Raw genomic sequence first — 25,370 nt, 5'->3', positions numbered from 1 at the left:
AGACGTTAAAACAGAAGTCTAATGTACACTTCAGAACTCTTGCAAGTACTTTTGTCAATGCCCTAAAAGTGCTCTCTGGCCAAGCAAACCTGCATTATACTCCCACATTTCCTAATGCCAGCCTTTCCCGCACCTCACGTCCCTGAGATGCTTCAATCATCTTCTTCAATCCCAGATTCCCATGAAAACTCCACAGAAATGAAGCAAAAGTGGAGAATGGCCATTTACATTTTTCTGGGCCTAGTCTTCATTTTCATTGTGGTGCCTGATTGTCACTGGACCTACCCTTATAAAGGTTTATGTTACAGGGACTGAGCATTTACTCATGCTTTGCACACAGTAAGCACTCAATAAATATGACTGAATGAATGGGACATTAGCAATACCTTCCTTTTAGCTGCTGGAGAGGTTCCAATATATACCACAGTAATCCCATTCTTTAATATATCAGTCATATTTTTTGAGTGCTAACTCTGTACAGGGAACTGTTCTAAGCGCTTGGGAGAGTACAACACAATATAACAGGCATCCCCTGCCCACAACAAGCTTAGGGTCTAGAGGGGGAGACAGACATTAATATAAATAAATACCAGATATGGACATAAGTGTTGGGGGGGCTTGGGTAATGAATAAAGGGAGTAAGTCAGGGTGACACAGTAAGGAGTAGAAAAAGAGGAAATTAGGGCTTAGTCAGGGACGGCCTCTTGGAGGAGATGCGTCTTCAATAAGGCTTTGAAGATGGGGAGAGTAATTGTCTGACAGATATGAAGAAGGAGGGCACTCCAGGACAGAGGCAGGATGTGGGAGGTGAGATCAAGGTACAGTGAGGTTAGCATTAGAGGAGCAAAGTGTGCAGGCTGGGTTGTAGTAGGAGAGTAGTGAGGTGAAGTAGGAAGGGGTAAGGTGATTGAGTGCTTTAAAGCCGATGGTAAGGAGTTTGTTGGATCCAGACAAGTGGAGGTTCCTGAGAAGTGGGGAATATCCCAATTTGTGGGAAAGAGGATATGGATAAGCAAAATCTTCAAATGACTTCTTATTTTAGTTATTTTCCACTCATACCCAAAGAAATCTTTATCAAAGTGTGAGTAACAACATTTCTCTGACCTGAGCTTCATAGCCTTACCCTGCTCTACCCTCTTCTGATCTCCCCTTTCTTCTGGCAGAAGGGTTAAGAGAGTAGTGAAACAAATGGACAAAGCAGAGACAAGAGGAAGGAGAGGCAGAAATTATCAGAGCAAAGCACTGGCTGTTTCGGAATGGTGATGACTCTATCACCAACCAATAATTACTCAACACCCTGAGTGTGCCTGACCCTGCACAAGGCTCCATAGGGTTTTCAAAGTTAAGGTATCTTCAGTCTCTATATTCAAGGAGGTTACAAGCTAATAGAAAACATAATGGCAAATACAGGTACAGCATCAAATCATTTGATAATTGCTTGGATGCATATAACTCCTTATCCACATGTACACAAGCTGAAATGGTTTGGTGAGAAGCAGTTCAGCTTCAATCAGAAAGGATCTGTCCAAGGAGGTGACATTTTATGCAAACATATTTGAGACCTTGACCTCCCAATAATGTTGCCCTGAGCAAGACAATGGAGATCAGAGACTAAATGACAAGGATTAAAAAGGATAAAGTCACAGTCTTTCTTCTAATTTCACATGAAGCACAAGACACTTAATGAAAGCCCAAAAGCTCTAAAGACAAGGTGTATGTACGTGGGGAAAATCCTGAAGCCTCAACAATAATAACTGTGGTATTTAAGAGCTCACTATGTGCCACACACTGTACTAAGCACTGGGATTGATACAAGATGACCAGGTCAGACACAGTCCCTGACCCAACAAGGAGCTCACAGTATAGGTAGGAGGGTACAGGATATATTCCCTATTTTACAGATGAGAAAACTGAGGTCTAGAGAAGCAAAGTCACTCAAAGTCACACATCAGACAAGTGGTGGATCTGGGATTAGAACCCAGGTCCTCTGACTCCCAAGACCATGCTTTTTCCACTAGGCCACGTTGCTTCTTCAACACAGTCTCAAATCCTTCCAGTCTTCTTTCTCCCCTGTCAGCCCACTGTAGTCTCTATAGGAATACCCATGCCATGTTCTCTTCTCCTCCATATGGCTCTATTCCCTATAAGGGAGGCTGATTGCCTCCTGATTGATCTTACCAAATAAAACTTGGATTGGGCCCCAATCTTTTCAATATCCTATTGGTAACTAACAGTAGCTACTTCATCATTCAATCAAGACAAGCAACCATTTTGAAAGGACTCTAGCAGAATCTGGATTTTATACATTTTACAGCCTCCTCAGTAAATGGTCAAATAATTATGGTACTTAAGTGCTTACTGTGTGTCAAGCACTGTTCTAAACAACTGGGGTAGACATAAAGTAATCAGGTTGGACTCAGTCCCTGCCCCACATGAGGCTCACAGTCTCAACCCCAATTTTACAGATGAGGTAACTGAGGCACAGAGAAGCGAAGTGACTTGTCCAAGGTGACACAGACAAGTGGTGGAGCTGGATTTAGAACACATGACCTTCTGAAGGGATGGCTAGAATAAAAAAAAAATCTCGAAACTGCCTGCAATTATTTATAAGGCTGGTTGAATTAAAAAAAAATAGAAAGGCACCCATCCACAGCAATCCCATGTTTTCCAGGGTCCGTTGGCTACATTCGAGATGGAAATGTAAGTTTTGAAGTGCTAACCACATAGGTAAAATAGTCCACATAGGTAAAATAATCTACCTGCTGCTAGACAGCATTCCCTCAGTTTACAATTAAACTAGAAAATGAAAAAAAGATTATTTAAATGTGGTTTAGTTTCACTTTCCCAACACAAACTTCCCAAAGCCATAGGATGTGTACAGTTTCCTTTTCCCCCACATTTTTCTCATCTCAAATTTGAAAGAAATAAATTATCTTGCCCCACCCAGAAAACAAAATAAAAATGACAGCCTCACTGATCTGGTTAAGAGGCAAACAAAAATCCACAAAGGTTTATTAAAAATAGGAAAAGGTCAGCTTGTTTTCCCCAAAGAAATATCCATAGCTTGCAGGAATTATTACTGCACAATAGTTTCTTTATTAAATTCAGTGTGCAGAGAAAAAAGAAAAAAATAAGAACTTGATAAGCATTGGAAGTTCATCTCCGGTCTAGCCAAAACTCTATTTGAGCACTGCATCCGCAAATCAGAAGAAATATAAAATCTTAGATAGAGAATTAAACCACAAATGGAATAAATAACATTTGTGACTTGTGGGAGAAAGAGGGGGAAGAGGGAGAGATGACAAACATAGAGAGAAATGTATGTCATTAAGAAAGAATAATATAATAACCTTTTATGGAAATCGAAGGAACTTAGAGTGGGCTCCCAGGAGTATCCCTAACACTCTCTTCCTCTGCTCCAGAACCATTGCATTCCCCTCTCAGGATGCCACAGCAACTTTCCAAGTTTTGGAATTTGGTTCAGAAGCCAAAGTGGCAAAAAGTGCTTAGGGCTGTATCCATCCTGGACAGAGGACAGGCTAACTCATACCACACAATCTGGTTGAAAACTAAACAGCCACCCTTGTAAATGTCTAGGTTTTACCTGGATCTGTCTAATTCAAAGACAGTGTTTGTTAATGAATTAATTTGAGTGATTGAAGAAGGCACTAAAGCTGCCTTCATTAATGAACTCTTTTCACCACTGGCAGTCATGGGAAGTTTCAATCTGAAGTTAAAGGCCCTCATAGAATGGATTCCAGGAAACACCTCTGGCCAGTGAATTAATTCTATTTATATTAATATTTGGAATGTCATATAGGATTCTGCTGCTGCTTTGGTGCAGTACTTTGTCTTTTTATCCAATTCCCACAGCATAGTTAATGTAACCATACTTTAAACCTGGAGCATACTAAGCAATGGGAATGGGAAAGATGAACAACTGAAAATTTCTCCCTAGCCTTTGCCTAATTAAATCCCCAGATTATCAACAGCAGGCCATATCTTCATGTTAAAGAACAGGACATAGATTTGGTTTCAGTGCCCTGAGTAGGACTGAAAATCCTACCTGTTTACAGTTTGCATCATGCCATTGGTAGAAATTTATTTTTTTAAAGGCAACAAATTTAACTGCTAAAAAACTCCAAGACAGGGATGTCTGCCACTTGTTCATTCAGGTAAACCAACACAAAAAATTAAGGCAATGAGCCCAAGTCCAGGAGCTAAAAAACAGGGTCTATCACTTTATCCCAAGAAAGACTTTTACAGTGAATTCTCCAATCCCCATGGAGTAGGTTTAGGAAGGGTATGGAAAACAGAAGTCCAAAGAGTGGATTTAACACATCATTTTAGTCACTTTCCACCACCTCCTTCCCTACATAATCGTTCACCTCTTCTAGAAGGTGGTAAAACTGGTTTGGAAGGGAGGATGAATAAGAAGAAAAGGATGAGAAGCCAAAATCCTGGATACTCTACAAACCTAATAAATGAGCCCCTGTAGAACCTTCAGTGACGTCCACATGATGACATTTTTTTTCCTCCTCAAAGCCAGGATGAGAATCAAGGCTTAAATTAGGCAGGCTGTCAGATCTGGAACCTGAAGAAGAAAAATATTTTAGTTTCTTGCTGTTGGCTTTTGTTTGGGCCCACGGAGTAGGTAGGAACAGGAGTTTTAGCTAGCAGACAGGGTCAGGGATCAACAGACTTTGGTTTTTATTCACAACTTGATCAATGGGAGGAGTGAATCCATGAAATATAAGTAACGAGCAGACTCAAGAGATTGTCAGGAAACTAGCAACTGAACAGACAGCTTTCTGCTATCTCTCACTGTGAAGTACGGGTATCTGGGCTAGAGATACGTTTGCCAAACATATCTCTAACCCAGATAATTAAGTTAGTGCAGCAAACTAGCTATACACTTTGAAGTGTGGATGCAGCTGAATGCTAATCTTTCTCTCATCCCATAGGTTAAGCCCACAATCTCCTCATACATGTTAACCATCCTGTGACCTTTACTCTATCCTCATTAGCACATCATTTCTGTTAGCCGACTGCTTTGGGATTTATATAAAAGGGAGAATTATAAACAAAAATGGCAAGCATGGCATCTAATATACTAGACTTACCACTAGAATTTAAAAACAGCCATTGCCTGAGGAGAGATTTAGTGTAAGTGTGGAAAGGGGGCAGGGGATAAAGAAAACTTCTCAACTACTTAGTAATGTAGTTACACGTAACACTGACAGTAACAGAGAATGCTAAGACATTATTACTACTAACCCAGCACTTAGAACAGCAACTGACATAGACAATGCTCAACATTTTGCTGCTATAATTAATAATAACAGTATATTAAGCATTTACTATGTTTCATGTATTTTAACTAAATGCTGGGTTAGTAATAATACTACAACTAATAACAAATAGTATTTGGCTAGGTACAAGATAAGCAAATCAGACAGTCTCTGTCCCACAGGGTTCACAGTCTAAAGGGGAGGTAGAACAGGTGTTTCATCCTCATTTTACAAGGCTAAGTGCTTATTATTATTATTACTATGTGCTAATCATTTTACTAAGCACTTGGGTAGATAGAATAAAATCAAGTAAGACACAGTCCTTATCTAACATAAGGCTCACAGCAAGTAGAAGGAAGAATGAGGATTGAATCCCCATTTTAGGGCTGAAAAAATTGAGGCACAGATAAATTCAGTTGTCCAAGGTCACCCAGGAGGAAGTGGCAGTCTCGGGATTGGAACCCACGTTTCTTCACTTTCAGGACCACACTCTTTCCACAAAGCATACTGCCTCCCAAGATGGTGAATTTTACACACACACACACACACAAACACACAAGTTCAAGAGACTCCAACACTTTCTGAAATTGCAGAGTTGAGCTGAGTAGTTCAGATCATCCAGGTGGCTTAGGTTGGGCACACGGAGCTACGCCACCCAGTATCAATCAATGGTATTTATTGAGCACTTACTATGTGTAGAGCATTGTTCTAAGCACTTCGGAAAGTACAGTAAAAGAATTAGCTGACACGTTCCCTGCCCATAATGAGCTTACAGTTTTGAGGAGACAGACATTAATGTGAATAACTTGTAACAAGGTGTATGCATGTATCCTCAAAAAATAATAATAATAATGGTATTTGTTAAGCGCTTACTATGTGCCAAGCACTGTTCTAAGCGCTGGGGTAGATACAAAGTAATCAGGTTGTCCCACGTGGGGCTCATAGTCATAACCCCTATTTTACAGATGAGGCAACAGACACAGAGAAGTTAAGTGGCTTGCCCAAGGTCACACAGAAGACAAGTGGCGGAGCCGGGATTAGAACTCACCTCCCCTGACTCCCAAGCCTGTGCTCTTTCCACTACACCACGCTGCTCCTCTAATACATATCTAGTGGCCAGTGTCAGGTTCACTTTCAGGTCAATGTCAATTTGAGGGGCAGAAGAGGCATGCAGAGAATGTATGGAAGTCAGACTCCATTCCCTCAGGACATTGAGCAGAAGATTCCTAAGCTGATAAGGAGGATCTTACAGTTCTGCAGCTGGAAAGTTCTTTCACAGAGAGGTAAAAGTAGATATCCTGGCCTATCCACTGTGCCCCACAAATTCTACTTTTCAGAGGCTTATATGTTTCCAGTGATTTCTGATGTTTCTCTTTCCTGTTTTGGTTGACCAACTAGGTTTAGTACAATACACCAGTTGGGCAAAGGTAAACCCTGAGCTACAACAGATTTAAATCTCTCCTTCAGAGCTCCCAATGTTTAGGAAGAGAATGGACCCTGTCAGCTTTCCTGATTCTTGCAGAAATTCCCAGATCGAATGTGATCTTACAGTCCAGGATTTCAATAGGATCTACTTAAAAGAAAATCTTGAATATCCTCTGAGACTTCTTCAGAGAACACAGGTCCAGATTTTTTTGCAGAGGGAAGGTCTTTGGAAGGCAAACCTAGACTGATGACAAAAAATCTTCATAGGGGATTCCTCTGTCATCTTTTCATTGCATACACCAAGAATGAGTCCCAGGAGACACAAAAGTATGAAGTGAGGGACATAGATGTAAACAGATCGCTTTGCATTTGCACACTCCACATGCAACAAATGTGTTCTGTCTGTAATTTGCCGACAATCTGTAGAACAGCTCAGGCAAGAATGGGTCTTTGGAAGGAAGGGTTAACTTGTAATGGGTCACAGGTGTAATGGTAACAGGAGTCAAGGAGGAAGATTCCCCCCAACACACACACACTTTAAATCTGCTTTAAAGCCAGGAGTCTTAGCTTTCCACAAAACAGGTTCTTCCTGCTCAGTTATAGTATGCTAGTGAACAGTAACTTCCTCGCATCCTAAATTCTAGAAAAATGGGAATATTTTTAGGAGAGGCAGCATAGTGTAGTTGCAGAGCATCAATCTGGAAGCCAGAGAGCCCAAGCTTGTGACAGAGCTCTGCCACTGGCCTGCTGAATAACCCTGGGAAAGTCACTTACCCTCTCAGTACCTCATTTTCCTATTTCTTACTCTGCAAAGTGGGGGTAATAATACCTGCCTTTCCACCTATATTCCTAACTATATGGTTCCAGGGGTGTTTCCATTTGAAAGATGTTATCTGACCTTCTCAGTTCCATTAGGACTTAACTGGACCAAAGAGCATGCAGCTCCCACTGGAAACACTTATCCAACAAGACCAAAACATCCTGTTTACTTTTCATTTGTTGTCTTTTTTCTGAACTCCAGAAGGGAATCTTAACTATGAAACAACCTATAAAAATGAAAATCAGAAAAGTCAATCTGTATCTTTTCCCTCTTACCCTGTAAACTTCAGAATACTGGAAACCAGAGCTACTTCCACAAAAACCAGGAAACTAATAACTTCAGTTTTCTAAACTTGCCTTGAAAATTAGACCTTTTGCTTTTCCCAGGGACTTAGCCTATCTTAGAGCACTTTACCAGCAGTGAAGTGAAAAACAAAGCCTGACAAGGTTACCCAGAAGCAGACAGCACAGAAAACTTTTTGAACACTAACTACAGAGACTAAAGAAGTCCAAACTTACACACACACGCACGCGCACACACACACACCATTTAATTTTCTGCAAGATTACCCACAGTAATTACAAAGTTTCCATAATACTGCCTTAAAAGCTTCGAACTACTGGATCCATAAAAATTGATCTTTTATCTTTCACCTTTGCTATATATTGCATCTATGAACTCCATGTATAGCACATGCAATGAATACACGCAGTATCTTCCACTAATTTCTAAGGGTAGTAAACTGAAACTTACCCCAAATTAAGTTGGTTTTTAAGCCGTGGAAGGCAAGTCTATCACATACCGAGTGCATGCATAAACAAACATCATTGTCGTCACAGGAAAACGACTCCATCCACCAAATACTTTAGACCTACAATCTTTACACATTCATTAACTGCTAGACTGTGAGCCCGTTGTTGGGTAGGGACCGTCTCTATATGTTGCCGACTTGTACTTCCCAAGTGCTTAGTTCAGTGCTCTGCACACAATAAGTGCTCAATAAATACGATTGAATGAATGAATAAAAGCAATAATTTGACCTTAGTTGTGCCTGCCTAGATACCATCCACACTATTCTGTTCATTTTAGAAAACTGGCCAAGAAATACAATATATCTGGTGCTTCAGGTACAACATGAATGGACTTTTGACCGATTAGTCTATAGTTGAATTTTGACCGGTCAGGTCATTTGTGAGCTGCCATATCAAACCCATAATGTAAGTCACACAATTTTTTTTCCGGGGGGCAGGGGGGGGCGGAATCCATCTGTGCTCATGTCTTATAATAGACCAGTCTAAGCAAAGACATCCACTCTAAAATGTATAAGTGACACGCTGAAGAGGATCTTAACAAGATAAGTTATGGTAAGTGGTATGACCAACTCATAAAATAAATTGTACACTCATCCTACCGGCTGAAGTCAGAGTGACTTGTAAAAAGGATCCCAAAAGGCGAATTGAGCTTAATATATTTTAATGGTATCATGACAAAGGAATGTACCTTCTCCAATCCACATTCTGGGCCAGAACTTGGTCCTATCTACACATGCCCACGGCCACCTACAAAGATATTCTCCCCTTCTCTTCCCGTTTCCCAGACAGGTAGTCATTTTCCTCTGAATGATAACTTAGATGCAGTAAGAACTGGTGTCCACAGCATTGGACTGAGCACCTTGGTGACTCTGTCCTATACCAGATTGACTGCTGTAAGACCTTGAAAGAACATCCGACCTGTCTGTGAGATTACTTACTACCCCTAAACTCCTGCCCAACAGGCTCTCCACCATCTGATTGGTTTTCTTCTCCCACTATTCCCCAGTTCAAACTCTTCATTCCCCCCCAAGCTAACCTATTCCTCGCTTAAAACTCTCCTGTCATTAAACCCCTGCTTACATCTTTCCCTGGGCACAGGACTTTTCACTCTTTGTACCTGCAAACCATGTCCCTCCCCACCACCTTCAAAGCCCTCCTTGAAAGTCGCCTCTTCCCCCAAGGCAAGTCCTGATGCAACCCCTTCTTCCTAGTCATCCAAGCCCCTTACCATACAGATACACACCTGGCCTAGAAGAAAGAGCACAGGCCTGATAGCCAGAAGACCTGGGTTCGAATCCCAGCTCTCCACCACTTACCTACTGTGTGATCTTGGGCAAGGCACAACTTCTTTGCCTCAGTCCCTTCATCTGCAAAATATAGAAATTGATACCAATTCTCCCGCTTACTTAGAATATGAGCCCTATGTGGGACTTGATTATCTTGTATCTACTCCAGTGCTTAGTACAGTGTTTGGCACATAGTGTTTAACAAAACACCACAATCATCATCTATATCTTGGCATCTATCCCTTTACCTTTTCACTTACTCATTGTTACTGGTTTTTCTCTTCCACTGAAAAACTTAAAATCTAATGAGGATCACAGTTTTTATTTCTATTGCATAATCCAAGTGCCTTGTTCAGTGCTCCTGTTCACAGTAAATACTCAGTAAATCCTGCTGAAGGTTAAAAAAGTGTCAGAAGGAAAATAGGGAAATAAAAGAATTATTTCCACCCATGGCTTCAAAAGTTTTGCACCACTGCCATGTACAACACTGCTTAACAAATGGTATTTATTGAGCACTTATTCTGTACAGAGCACGTGATTACATACTCGGGAGCTAAAATAAAGTAGATACAATCCCTGATTTAATGGAGCTTTTGCCAGTCATCTAGCAGTGAAGGTTAGGAAGGGCAGTGTGGGAAAATGATGCTATGAACCTTAGGTTGGCTCCTTCAGATAAGCTCTGATGAAAACAATACTAGCTGAGAAATGAGGAAATCCAACTTGTGGTGCATAAGTACTGTGTTTACGAGGGCAACTCTACAGATGGGGAGAGCCTAACCATAGAGAGTGCAGCTGAAGAGATAGATGCAGGACTGACATTCCCTTCGCATTGTTTGCACACCAAGCTAGATCCTTGCTGCTCCAATGCATTTGTCCCAGACAGGGCCAGTCTGTTGTTTTCAAGCCTACCTCTTGGTGTTGTGATCTTTGCAAAAGCCTTTGTTCGGGAAGAAAAATTCTCTTTTTATTGGAGCCACCAGTCTGCAGCAAGGACTTCCCCAAAGTCTGGGTCCCATGGCATTATTTGAGACTGTGCTTCTCTATGTCTTTAAAACATTTATTCTGCCCTTGCCACTTCCGTGTGCCCCCTCTGAGTTCACCACACAACAGCTGCTTGGATATCTTGCAGTCATCAGTCTCTGTCTTAACCACACTAAGGAGAGAGAGAGAAAAATTGTCCCCAAGGAGCACGGCTGGAACCTTCTCTGTGAACGAACTCAATTATTTTTCGAAAAGAAATATTCATATTAAGAGGGGAGGTGGGAGGAGCAAATATTGCCTCCTTCACTCAAATGCAAAAAGTTCAACTGAAGTGTCAGAATCAAATAGATGAAAAGTCCTCATTTGCTTTAATTTCTCTTCGATTACTCATCAGAATGTTTATGGCTCATCCACTTCCGGTTGGGTGCTTCTAAGCACATAAATTTAGAAGTAGCATTCCTAGTGGAAAGAGCACAGCCCTAGGAGTCAGAGAAACTGCATCCTCAAAAATCTCCAGTGGCTACCAATCAACCTACGCATCAGGCAAAAACTCTTCATTCTCGGCTTCAAGGCTGTCCATCCCCTCGCCCCCTCCTACCTCACCTCCCTTCTTTCCTTCTCCAGCCCAGCCCGCACCCTCCGCTCCTCTGCCGCTAACCTCCTCACTGTGCCTCGTTCTCGCCTGTCCCGCTGTCGACCCCCGGCCCACATCATCCCCCTGGCCTGGAATGCCCTCCCTCCGCCCATCCGCCAAGCTCGCTCTCTTCTTCCCTTCAAAGCCCTACTGAGAGCTCACCTCCTCCAGGAGGCCTTCCCAGACTGAGCCCCCTCCTTCCTCTCCCCCCTCATCCCCCGCCCTACCTCCTTCCCCTCCCCACAGCACCTGTATATATGTTTGTACAGATTTATTACTCTATTTTACTTGTACATATTTACAATTCTATTTATTTTATTTTACTAATATGTTTTGTTGTCTGTTTCCCCCTTCTAGACTGTGAGCCCGCTGTTGGGTAGGGACCGTCTCTATATGTTGCCAACTTGTACTTCCCAAGCACTTAGTACAGTGCTCTGCACACAGTAAGCACTCAATAAATACGATTGAACGAATGAATGAATTCTAATCCAGACTCTGTCACATGTCTGCTGGGAGACCTAGGGCAAGTCACTTCACTTCGTGACTCAGTTACCTCATCTGTAAAATGGGGATTAAGACTGTGAGCCCCATATGGGACAGTGACTGTGTCCAGCCTGATTAGTCTATTGACTCTAGCACTTAGTACAGTGCCTGGCACCCAGTAGACACTTAAATATCCCCAAAAAGGGAAGGAATCCAATGAGGAGCAGTGTGGCCTAGAGCAAGGAGCCCCAGCCTAGGAGTCAGAGGACCTGGGTTCTAATTCCAGCTCTGCCACTTGCCTGCTTTGTGACCTTGGGCGAGTCACTTCATTTCTCTATGTCTCAGTCACCGCCTCTGTAAAATGAAGATGACAGACTGTGGAATGTAGACTGTGTCCAACCAGATTCTCTTGTATCTACCCCAGCACATGGTACATACTTAACATATACCATTTTTTTAAAGTATCCTCAAAATACAGAGCCCAGAAGAAATACTTCGTCATGTCAAAGACTTATCCTTGCCATTTTCAAAAAGAAAAACAAGGAAACTATTGGGATAGCTCACTACTTTCGAGATTTGAATCAGAATACTTCCAGAAAGGCTTCTGAAGAGCAAGTGGTCAATAAATACCACTGAATGACTGAATGCACTGCCTGAATCACAATGTGGCTTCACACCAAATGAAAAGCAGGCATGATCTTCACAGCCTGATGGAGAAGTAAATAGTACCAACCCCTCCATGTAGTTTCAGCAGATCTTACAGACTGATTAGACTTTATAAAAGGATCTCACTGTGGGCAGAGAATATGTCTATTTATTGTTATATTGTACTCTCCTAAGCGCTTAGTACAGTAATCTGCACACTGCAAGTGCTCAGTAAATGACTGACTGGCAGACGAGCTCTTGAAACTACTAGAAACTTCATCCTCCCTGTGAAATTCATAATAGTTAATTGTGGTATTTAGTAAGTGCTTCTATATAGCAAGCACTGTACTAAACTCAGGGGTAGATACAGGATAATCCCACATGAGACTTGCAGAGTAAGTAGGAGGAAGAACAGGTATTTAATCCCCATTTTGCAGATGAGGGAACTGAGGCACTGAGAAGCTAAGTGACTTGCTCAAGGTCACACAGCAAACCATTGGCAGAGCTGGTATTAAAACCCAGGACATCTGACTCCCCCGTGCTCTTTCCACTAGGCCATGCTTCTTCCACAAGCAGTGTGGTTGAGTCTGAGATGAAGATGCCTTCATTGACTCTTTCCCTGTCACCACCAGGATTGCGGGATATGTCCAGTTCTAGTCACCCTACTCCTGCCACAAGGCTTGAGGATGAAATGATGGTATTGTCCTCCCATGCTTTTACTACAATGCCCTGCACATAGTAAGTGCTCAAATACCACTGATGATGATCCAGAAGCTGGGGTCAGGATATGCAATTACTCTACTGGGAAACTTTTCAAGCAAGCTATGAGTGTCGTAAAAAATCCAGACCAATCATCCAGGGTCTGATGTATGCTAACGTCTGTGCTCTTGAAGAATATGCAAATACACACATACATCTATCAATTCTATTATATTGTACTTTCCCGACCGCTTAGTGCAGTGCTCTGCACACAGTAAGCACTCAGCAAATAACCATTGATTAAATAATTATGAATCACTGAAGTCAGCACTGTGAAATGCACTGACAAAAAGCCCAAAGAAAACTCAGGTACATTCTAGCTTATAATTGGAAAATCCTACTCATAACCATAGGCATTTGATTCTGCTACCTAAACAGTAAACAATGCATGTTTAGACAAAGTAGGAAACAGAATTGAGGCAGCATGGTTTCTGGGAAACTGGGAGAGAGTGGTGACAACAAAGCATCAATGTTCGCATTAAGTTGAGGGTCGATATGGGCTGTGATGCCATCTATCTGGCTGACAAATTTGGACCTTCTACCTTTGGCACAATAATAATAATAATAATAATAATAATAATAATAATAATAATAATAATAGTATGTTAGGTGTTTACTATGCACCAAGCACTGTTCTAAGAGCTGTGGCAGATACGAGGTAATCAGGTTGTCCCATGTGGGTCTCAAACTCTTAATCCCCATTTTACAGATGAGGTAACTGAGGCCCAGAGAAGTTAAGTTTGTTGTCCAAAGTCACACAGCTGACAAGCAGTGGAACTGGGATTAGAACCCACAACCTCTGACTCCCAAGCCCAGGCTCTTTCCACTAAACTAGGCTGCTTCTCTTTACCTTCTTCAGTAATTTCACAGGCACACATCTGAATAATAGTCAACTAATGGCAGAATGAGGTTACCAAGAAAATGCTCCTGGAACACAGCTGGTTTACCAGCACTGACATAATACACATGACCACAGTTTGCTGGGCAGGCCACATGTAAAGAATAATGACCACAAAGCCTTTAAGAATAACTGGGATTCCAGAAGGCAATTCTGAAACTAGGGGCAGACTCCTGTCCCCCAATACAACAACTGCAGAAGCGCAGCAAGGAACAATCTTAACAAGCTCCCAAGGTGGAATGGTTTGTCAGTCCCACATCAGTCTTTTTAGAGCTCCTTGAAGGCAGGGATCGAAGCTACTGGTTCAACTGTATTTTCCCAAGTGCTTAGTACAGCACTCTGCACAGATTAAGGACTCAGTAAAAACTGTTGACTAATTCAGTCATTCCTGCATGTGTAGATACAATCTCATCATCAGTTGTATCATCTTCAAAAAGCGTGGGGCAACTTTAGTTCTAAGTGTGTGGAGTGCATGTGTGTGTACACACACACACAATATTTCAGGAAGAAGTTGAGGTTTAGGATTGTGTAGGCCAGTAGGAGAATTGGGAAAAAGCTTCCTGGAAGGGTGTGACTATCAATCATATTACTGCACCTACTGTGTGCAGAGCACTGTACTTAAGCACTTGGCCTAGAGCTATGAAATCAGAAATAGTAATGAGTACTTAGTACAGCAATCTGCATGCCAAAAGTGCTCAAGAAACACTATTGATTGATAATGCAAACAGAGCATGGATGCTGTTCCACACAAAGAAAAGTTTGGACCAAAGTTTGAGAGTGGGAGAGAAAGCAAAGCTTAGGTTGCTGGAATGGTCAGAGTGGGTAGGGAGGAATGTGGGGGGGGAGGGAGGGAGGGAGAGAGAGAGAGAGAGAGAGAGAGAAAGAGAGAGAGAGAGAGAGAGAGAAAGAGAGAGAGAGAGAGAAGGAAAAGAGAGAAAGAGAGAGGAGGAAGAGAGGGGGGGAGAGAGAGACACACACACTGGAAATATAGAGTTTGGACCAGGTCCCCAAGGGAGATGAGTATATAACATTAGATGAGGCCACCTGGTGGAGCATTCAAAGGCCAAATTTAGGAGCCTGTGTTTGAACTAAATGGAAAAGCATGAATATTAATGGGTGTGAATATTCATATAACTTGGATGAAGCAACAGACATGGCAATTGGCCTTGGCTGCTGAATGCAGAATGCTTTGAAATAGGGAAAGGCCAAGGCTAAACAGCAGAGAGAATGTGACAGTGGACTAGACAGAACGTGATGGGTACTCCGATAAGAGATTTATTGGTGAGGACAGGGAGGAATGGTTGCAAACAAATATGGCCAAAAAAAAAAAAAAAAAGGCTGGACTTGGCATGGACTTAGGGAAAGAGCACAGGATTGGGAGTGAGGCACCTGGGTTTTAATCACAGCTCTGCCACTTGTCTGATGGGTGACCTTGGGCAAGTTTCTTAACTTCTCAGCTTCTGTTTCCTCCCTTGTAAAATGTGGATTAAATACTCATTCTCCCTCTCGCTTTAGACTGTGAGCTCTTGCGGGGAGAAGACGACAGGGACTCTGTCTGACGTAATTATCTTATTTCTACCCCAAAGCTTAGAACTATGCTCAAATAGCTCAATTATCATTATCACATTGTATGTGTCAGGGAGAAGGCCAAAAAGAATGGAAAAAATGGAAGATATTCTTAAAAAAAGGGATAGCTATTAATGAGATTTCATTCTGCATCTTGGGGCGCTGACTTCGCTTGTTTTACATTGCTTTGAACTTACAAAGATCTCAAATAGAACTTTAAAGTCCATACTCTAGTTGGGTAAGACATGAAGCACAGCAAAGTAAAACCTGTATTAGTTACAAATCTTATTAAGATACTCAATATTTAAGTCCAATTTCCTTATATTAGGTCCACCTGTTTGCTGACCATCAGGAATGTGAGGACATTTTAGAACTGGATCTTGTGATGAGAAATTCCAAACTTTAGTTCCCCCATCTGCACAACACTTAATTATTCCTAAATTATATAATTAGTTTGAATGCTAGAGTGAAGGCTGTTGTGTTTGGAGAATTTCCTGACATGCTGTAGCTGAGTAAACAGAAAGACCTCGCCTATGTTTACTTGCCTGTCACATTTACTTTCTTCCTTGGAAGTCAGACTTGTTGTCCCCTGTGTTTATGTAGCAGCCTGATGCTATTACATATTTGTCCAACTTCTAAATCATAACATTACACTTCATGCCTGTCACGGGGTAGTCACTTTTAGCAGACTGAAGAATATAGGAAAAACAACCATTCTATCAGGGTTTTAATACTTACACACACACACACACACACACACACACACACACACACACATACATATATATGTGTGTTTGTATGTATACACATACACACACATAAAGGATACACATACATTCACAAATAGCTATGTAATAAACAGAATTATGCACATGCAAAATACATGAAATGGACAGCAATCGTTTTCTTTCTCCCACTCTAGATAGATATTACACAAACACACACACACTGCTCACCTCTGTGAACACATTTTTTAAGAAAAGCAAAGCATGTGTTCGGATTTGGCCATCACAGCAAAAATGTAGCTGAATGAAATCCTTGAGATGAGATACATCATTGCTCACCCAATTTGCATGTGCACATCACCATACTGAGGAAGCTGACACGGGGCATAGCAGTTCTCAAAAAGACAGTGGCTATAAATTAAGCCCAGGGACTTAAGAGAGGACAAAAAGTAAAGTCATAACACTTAAAAGCTAAGTGTCAGAAATGACCTATTATCTCTCTTGGCAAAACACTAAAACTTATATTTCACAATTAACCTCAGCTTCCGTGAAGGCACCCCTGAACAATATACACTTCCCCCCACCCTTTAATAATTTACCACTCGGTGAAAATCTGCACCTAAACTACAGTTCCTCAGAATTATTTCCCCCTTTTCTCCATGGGTAGTGCTAGCTAAAAACTGGGAAAGGTATTCCCTTTACAAAGAACCTGGAGACAAAAAAAAAAATGAAATACTCTCCCTTTAATATTGAACACAAACTGATACAGTATCACATGACCTTTACCGTAATTTCTATTAAAATCATTTCATGTCTGGTTGCTTCTGCTCTCCTGGCTCATTTGTATTGTTTACAACAAGTCATTGCACTCAGCAGTTAGTGGTGGCTGAATCCATGGTTACCCGTTTTTACATTCACTAGTTAAATGGAATGCAGCTCTTCTGTGGGTTTCATGGAACAGGCTCTTAAGAAACCACAATCCAGCTATCAATCAGGCTAACTTGGGAGAAATTAATCTTATAAACATAAGTATTGTTGCATATTAAAAATTTATAGAAAGGGAGCTCAGGCTGTTATTAGTTGTAGTTGCAAAAGTAGAGGGGGATCATCAATCCTATTTATGGAGCCCTGGGTGCACAACGCTGTACTAAACACTTAGGGGAGTACAATATAACAGAGTTGGTAGACACCCTCCCTGCCCACAAGAAGCTTAGAGTCTAGAGGATGAGATGATTTAGGGATTGGGAAGATTTAGGCTCTGGGTCTACATCTGACATTCATCCATGCTGTGCTTTCACAAGCTTTCAAGGGTAATAAAACTATCCTTTTTTAAGCCCTCTTTTTTCTTTAATCTTAAACACTTATTTTACCCAGATGTGCCTGGAATATAAATAGTGCTTAAATACAGGTTAAACCAGACTGCAATTCCAGCAAAGTAACTTAAACAGACATATACAAGATAGTAAAACACCAAAACAGACAGCATTGGGTAGAATTCAATTAAGGCAAGACAACAATGGAATGTTTTTTACTAGGAAATTAAGACTGCAAGCTAATAAATTGTATTGATGCCTAGAATTATATGAACTCATTCTATCTGCCCACTTCCTTGTTTTTTGGGGGTTTTTTAAAATTGCCCAAAAGCTAACATTTCACAGGGTGGACCAACCAATTATAATGCCTAATAATATTAGAAAAGTTTTCATAGTTTTATGGTTACAATGATTATCCCACAAGCCATATTAAAAGCTAAATGAGAACAGCAAATAGTTAAATCAAACATATTACAACCCATCTACTGCAAAGTCACTGTATCAGAAGCTAGAATTGATTTGTTTCTTCAGAACGAAATCGAAAATGAATGTAATATAACATCGGAAAAAACCCCTACTGCACTGCTAATCAGCTATCGCATAATGGTTGATTGCAGCTATGCCTTGTGCTATTGTTGCCTAAATCATATATACTTACAGGTTCTGGGTTCTTCCAAGAGTTTGATGCAGTTTCAAGGACAAATGTCTTAAGGAAGTCTCTTGACTTGCAGCAATGATCCTTGCTCTGATCTGATTACAGGAGCACAGTGCTAAATCTGACAACAGAAAAGAAACTTCCTGTTTGTAGGAGAGATCTTGGAAAGTCTTAGGGTTAAAAAGACTGCTTAAATGTGCTGGTTGATTTGCTCCCTAGTTGAACACACACAGTAGCAGCTGATCTGTTTGCAGCCCTGCAGAAAGGAACCTTTACTGAAAACCAATGGCATCACATTTCAGTGGAGCTAGTGCCAGGCTCCAGGGAGCAAAGCAACTTCACACAGTTTCAATAAACCAACTTCCCACAGATTAGGGATGTTCAAAGTCTATTTACTGCATTGGCTTTCCTCACATTATGCTTTGTTGGGCTGCGTTGCCTCCAGATGTTGCGATGTTAGCAGCACTCTGGAAATTAAGCCATGTTGTACTCTGCTACTTAGAGAACAGGTGAATGTACTAAATTCATTGCGTTGGTCCTGCGTACATTCCATGCCTACCATATTAACTGTACACAATTCTAGAATTGTACTATAGTCCTGAAGACGGAGTCCAATACCCTGATATTTTTTCAATTGAAAAATTTAGTCCATTTCTCATGCCTCATCATTAGGCTGATTTCCTGACCCCTCATATACATAAGTAAATTTATGAAACAGAAACAATATGGCACTATGGCACCAAATTACAACTTTTACCCTGAAGGGCTGAGGGCACGTGGTTACTCAATCATCAAGTAGGAATGCCCATGAAATGGATACTCCAATTAAGTGCTGGGTACGTAGTAAAGAATAAGTACGGTCCCTTCCATATGAGAGCAGTAAATCCAAAGGAAACCCATTATGCTGGTGACCATTTCTATAACTGTTACAATTTGGAGCTATTATATACTACCTGGATTCACTAATGCTGAGAGCACCAATGAGGCCATGTCTACCTGCTAAGGAAATATGAAATACGAGTACAGAACACATTCTGGATGAACAACTTGAGCCTTCATGCCTTTGCCCTAAAAAGCATCAAACCAAAATTCAGAAAGTTGTCAATTTTAAGAGTCAAGGTGAAAAATGAGTTTGAAACAGTAGCTCTGGAGGACTTAACTTCAGATCACTTGTAATAATTGTCCGAGCACCCTTCATCTTCAGATTACATGTTATTCTCTCAGTAAAGGGCATTTTATTCCCAAGGGCAGTACCCAGAACAGTTTAACCAAATGGCTATTCAAAGACAGAGGTCAGTTTTAACCATTTTAATGCTGTTTAATATCACACTGATCCTTGTGGGTAGGGATCTTGTCTACCAACTGCACTCTACTCTCCCAGGTGCTTCGTACAGTTCTCTACATACAATAAATGCTCAATCAACACCATTGATGGATTGATTGGTGCCTAACTATACAGTCTCAATAAATCAGGGACTGATTTTCCAGTTTTGAGTTCACCAGACCCTTTCCCTCCTCCCCACGGGTCTTTGGCTTTTCAGAGCCTTGGCCCAAACGTTGTTGCGGAAGAGGTAAGAAGTATTAACTAGAAGGCATTTTTTAGTTTCAGTGGAATTCAAATATCCCCATTAGGCCTGATTTTAGTTTTAGTAAAATTTAAGTTCCATAAGCCAAGCTTAACACTGCATAAATTGAGAGGGAGATTAATTCAGGCAGAGTAGACAATCCAGAAAGGGGATTGTTTTTTACCTGAATTATTTGGGGGTCTCAATCCCAAATCAAACAATTAGGGATCATTTCAACTACTGTGAAAAATCACCTTCACCAAACCCCACTATCAAGAAGAAATACTGACTACACAAACAGTCCAGTAGTAAACCATAAACCAGGTAGAGAGTAAAATTTAAAAGGTTTTTGTGCAGCACTTCAATCCATTTCCAGGATGTTCCATAATAATTAGTAAGCCAATATCAACTTCTGCTTCTCCAGTAAGTGACTTCCACACTGAATGCTTCGTTCAGGCACAGATCAAACCCTGATGCCCAGTGGAAAGAGCGTGAACCTGGAAGTCAGGGCACCTGGATTTTAAACTTGGCTCTGTAAAAGATGGAGATTGAATACCTGTTGTCCCTTCCCCTTACACTGTGAGCTCCATTTGGGACAGGGACTGCGTGACCTGATGATCTTATCTCCACCCCAGCACTCAGGTCAGTGCTTGCACATAGAAAGTGCGAGTCTCAAAAACCAATCTTGGATTTCTTCTGAAACAAGACAGGTGGAGATAATATATACAGCCCATCTTTAGAATGGCTACAGTCTCTATAACTAACAATCTTTGATTTGTGTTCCAAAGCATACAGACTATGAAATAATGTCTACAATTTAACATTCCCTTCAAATACACTGGTAGGCAGAAAATATGTTCCAAAACATGTCAGATTCCTTATTATGTCTTTTTAAAAATAAATGCATGATAATCACACATCCTCTAAAGAGCTGCTACTATATTCCCCATCAGGAAATAAACTGCTTGATGAAATGTTCCAGTCTCTTCTTAGTAGTGGATTATGTACAAGAATGCATTTAAATGTGATAACTTGCAAAGACTCCAAAATTTAGCTTGAATGTAACAATTTCAAGAAAGAGGTATCAAAACCTATAACTAGCATAATAAATGTGTTCATGTTGAAAATGTAATGTGGCCACATGTGTAAATATTGGATGGACGAATGAAACCAGCATTGTTAAAGTTTAAGTGAGGCCTGATTTAAGTGGGCCTTCTAGGATGGAAAGGTTGAGGTAATTAGCCCAGTTTTCAGCTGCTGATTTAGGGCTCTGGAAGGGAAGGTTTAAGAAATGAAATTACCCAGTGCTCTTACTTAATATGCGTTTTCACTATGCACTTGGGATGGAACACTAAGAGAAACAGAGCACTCTTCCAACCCTCCGTGTTCACATGGTAAAAGTGGTTGTACGCACACATGCAGAATCGGTAACAGCAAAGGCATGTATATTAGAGTATGAGTTCTCCCTAATGCAAGATTCATAAAGGACAGAATTGAAGTGACTTGCCTATGGTCACAAAGCAGACAAGTGGCAGAGCTGGAATTAGAACCCATGACCTTCTGACTCCATGCCCATGCTTGATCCACTACACCACGCTGCTCTTCTAGTACTCAAAGGCTACAGGTGTGGTAGTCAAGGCAGGATAAGTGCTCGGATATGCATGGTAGCAGTTTGAATGGAGATGAAAGGGTGGATTTTAGTGAAGTGTAGATAGAACCGATGAAATCTGGTGACAGGTTGAATATACAGGTTGATTGAGAGAGATGAGATAAGGATCCTTCTACAGCCCAGCCCATACACTCCACTTCACTGCCACTAACTTCCTCACTGTGCCTTGATCTTGCCTGTCCCATCGTCGGCCCCTGCCCCACGTCCTTCCTCTGGCCTGGAATGCCCTCCTTCCACACATCCGCCTAACTAGCTCTCTTCCTCCCTTCAAAGCCCGAGAGCTCACCTCCTCCAGGAGGCCTTCCCTGAGTCCATCTTTTTTCCTCTCCTCCTCCCCATCGCCCCCCTCCCTCCCTCCCTCTGCCCTACCCCCTTCCCCTCCCCACAGCACTTGTATATATTTGTACATATTTATTACTTTGTTTTATTTATACATATTTACTATATTTTACGAATGATGTATACATAGCTATAATTCTATTTATTCTGATGGTACTGACACCTAACTACTTGTTTTGTTTCTTTATCTCCCCCTTCTAGACTGTGAGCCCGTTGTTGGGTAGGGACCGCCTCTATATGTTGCCGACTCGTACTTCCCAAGCGCTTAGTACAGTGCTCTGCACACAGTAAGTGCTCAATAAATACAATTGAATGAATGAATAAATGTTGTAGAATGGCATGGACTTTCCAGTACTACAGGGCAGCTCTTCTACTGCTTCCCCCAGTATATGTTCCTGAAGCCATTGCATCTGGGGCCGATTTGATTTTTGTATCAATAATAATTGTGGTATGAAGTGCTTGCTATGTCTATCTGCTATACTGATCTCTGGTGTAGATACAAGATATTCAAGTTGTCTGCAATCCCTCTTCCATATGGGACTCACCCGTTTAAGTAGGAGGGAAACTAGGTATTCAATCCCCATTCTTCAGATCAGGAAACCAAGGCACAGAAAAGTTAAGTGTCCGCAGGCATTTGGCACATCTGGGATTCGAAACCAGGGGCCCCAACTCCCAGGCCCATATTTTTTCAACCAGTACCAAGTGACTATTATTTTTTGAGGGGAGAGGGGCTCCATAAAGCACAAAGCCAATTGCTTCACACCATTTTACCCTGGAACCATCCTAGGAATATACGTGAAGATATATCAAAAGAGATGCTATTGCCAAAATGTATGCAACTCGACATCTTGATATTTCACCTTCAAGGTAGTTAAGATTGGCCATGTGTGGAGGTAAAATACAACATTCACAAGAAGCCGTATAGCCTAATGGATAGAGCATGGGCCTGGGAATCAGAAGGACTTGGGTTCTAATCCCGGCTCTGCCACTTGTCTGCTGCGTGACCTTGGGCAAGTCACTTCACTATGCCTCTGTTCCCTCATCTGTAAAATGGGGATTAAGACTGAGCCCCATGTGGGACAGGGACTGTGTCCAACCAGATTTGCTTGTATCCATCCCAGAGCTTAGAACAGTGCCTGACACATTAGAGACATCTCTTTTCATTAGAGACAACTACATTTTCCAGACTCAACAAATACTGGATTAATTGATCATTCACAAAAATCACCATTGTTAGATAGTCTCATCTCTAAGTGTGTTTAAGGCTTTGTCTTACTATCACCACATCTCTGGCCGTCCTCCACTTGGTAACGACATATCCAACTGGTCAACCTTAATTTTTTTTTCCCTTCACAAAAATCACCATTATTAGATAGTCTCTTATCTCTATGTGTGTTTAAGGCTTCCTCTTACTATCAACCACACCTCTGGTTGTTATCCACTTGCTAACTACATATCCAATTGGACAACCTTAATTTTTCCCCCCCTTATGGTCATCCTCCTCTCTTCCCCATCCTCAATAGCCAGGTGCCTTATTTGCTATGTTCCCAACTGATTTTCATACAGCAAAATCTTAAGCCATTTCAGTAGTGCAACATTTTGGTGATATTGGAAGTATCTAAAAGATAAAATGCCACGTCTGTCTCAAGACCCTACAGAACTTCACTGACAGTTAGGAATAGAGCATGGAAGTCCTCACTCAATTCACCTAACTTCTAAAGCGCCCTGTCGCCTTTATGCTCTCTGGATAGCAACGCGAAACCTCAAAACTGAAGAGTAACAATTGCACTATTTTATACTTCTTAATGCTTGCACACCAGATTGATAACAGAAGACTCCTTTACTTAAGGAAAAGGCAGTAGCCTATTATTTTGACTTTATAGAGGTAATTAAAAATCAATACAAAAATCATAATATTAGGAAAGTTGGTAATCATTTCACAACAGCAGATCTGAAAGGGTCTCTTGTTCGTGAGGAAAGCTTCAGTTAGTTTTTCCTCGAATCAGCGGTTCAATTGCAAGATTCACCAACTACTCCCTGGAGAAAACTGAAGATCTGCATTTAAATGGAGATATAGTATTTCCAAATGCACAGTATCTAGAAGGCAGATACTGCCAAGGTTTCTTAGTGAAAAGATCTCGAATGGTGTTAGATACGTTCCTATTTCATTTGGCTCGGGTCATTTCCATATCATTTTTTCCCCCTCCATGCCTACTTTGTAATATTTCCTGATAAGTTAAAAGGTAACCTCGCTCTATAACAAAGCCCCAAATGCTAAAAAAGAAAAACAAGCAGTTACTATGTAACACATTTTCTGATGGGCACACGAAAGACCACACTAGAATGCTTGGCCAGAAATGTTAAATAATTGAAAAGTATAATGACTTAATAGAGTAGTAAGCTTGGTTTACAATGCAGCCAATTCAGAGCCATAAAAATACTGTGTAAAAATTTTATCTCGTGGATGACCATTACATATCCTATCTATTATTCAAAAGTATTTCAACAGAGTTTTTCTTCATTAATGTGGCTTCTGGCATTTCCTTTTAAATCTCTTCCATCCTGTAGTTTTACAAATATTTCAAAACAAATTCTGTATTGAAAATTGACAAAATAATGCCTTAAATTTCACTCAAGATAATTACGATTTCAATGTGTACGTGAACATTTCTATAGGTCATCTTTAAAGCACACCAGAAACTCGAGTTATACTTTTTTTTTTTCATTTTTAAAGTCAAGCTTGCAAGACATTTTAAGAGGCTGTTGAAGGTACTTATATCAGGCACATCTGTAAACAATACAAATGATGACTCTTCCTTCATGTCCCTCCAGCAAACTTTTGTGTTTGCAATATTTGTGCATTTAGGTTTGTATGTCTACCGGGGGTGGGGAGACTCACCTTCAATTTCAAGCACAAACATAAGAACATGTGGCAAGTAACTAAGTGAGGCTTCTGCTGAAATTCTAATTGCAACTGAAATGTCCCTATAAATAAGGTTACTGAAAGGAGACCAACATAAGTCTTCTCAGCAACACCTTCACAAGGAGCCGTTCGGCTGTCTGCTTAGTTGGTTACACCTTATCTTGTAGTACTGACATTCTAATACTGATTCAAATTCAGAACTCAAAATGAAAGATGAAATATCTTGAAGATCACTTAATACTGAAATACTGTTGCAGTAATAAATGGTGCTTAGTTGGAGATAGGAATATAGTACTCTAGTGGTAACCTTTTAATTTCGGGAAAAATTGCACAGTATAAATTTAGTACTGCACACATTGAAACCTAATTGATAGATTTTCTCTTTTGTTCCTGCACCCGTCGGAAACCTTTCATCCCCCTGCACAATTCAAGTTCGCAATTCCCTTGAGACATAATGGATTCCAGTACACTGGCTATCTAAGAAGTGGGTGCTATGTTGATGCTTTAAAGACATCAAGGGACAATTTAAAATCACATACATCACTTCGTGCTGGCAAACCAGTGGTTAGATCCATGGTAAG

The 25,370-nt window shown here is 41.0% G+C and overlaps 1 protein-coding gene across 1 annotated transcript in view; it reads right to left on the bottom strand.

Annotated features, from left to right (window-relative positions):
• ESRRG (estrogen related receptor gamma) overlaps positions 1–25,370 on the bottom strand; it is a 449,507-nt gene that overhangs the window by 418,016 nt on the left and 6,121 nt on the right. Inside the window, exon 2 of the mRNA XM_038760932.1 lies at positions 4,478–4,594. The gene's annotated coding sequence lies outside the window, so the exon portion shown is untranslated. The remainder of the gene's footprint in view (positions 1–4,477; positions 4,595–25,370) is intronic.

This window comes from Tachyglossus aculeatus, chromosome 19 (genome assembly GCF_015852505.1).
Source record: "Tachyglossus aculeatus isolate mTacAcu1 chromosome 19, mTacAcu1.pri, whole genome shotgun sequence".
NCBI lineage: Eukaryota > Metazoa > Chordata > Mammalia > Monotremata > Tachyglossidae > Tachyglossus > Tachyglossus aculeatus.
Note: the sequence above shows the minus strand (reverse complement) of the source record. Positions and strands in the feature narration are given on the sequence as shown.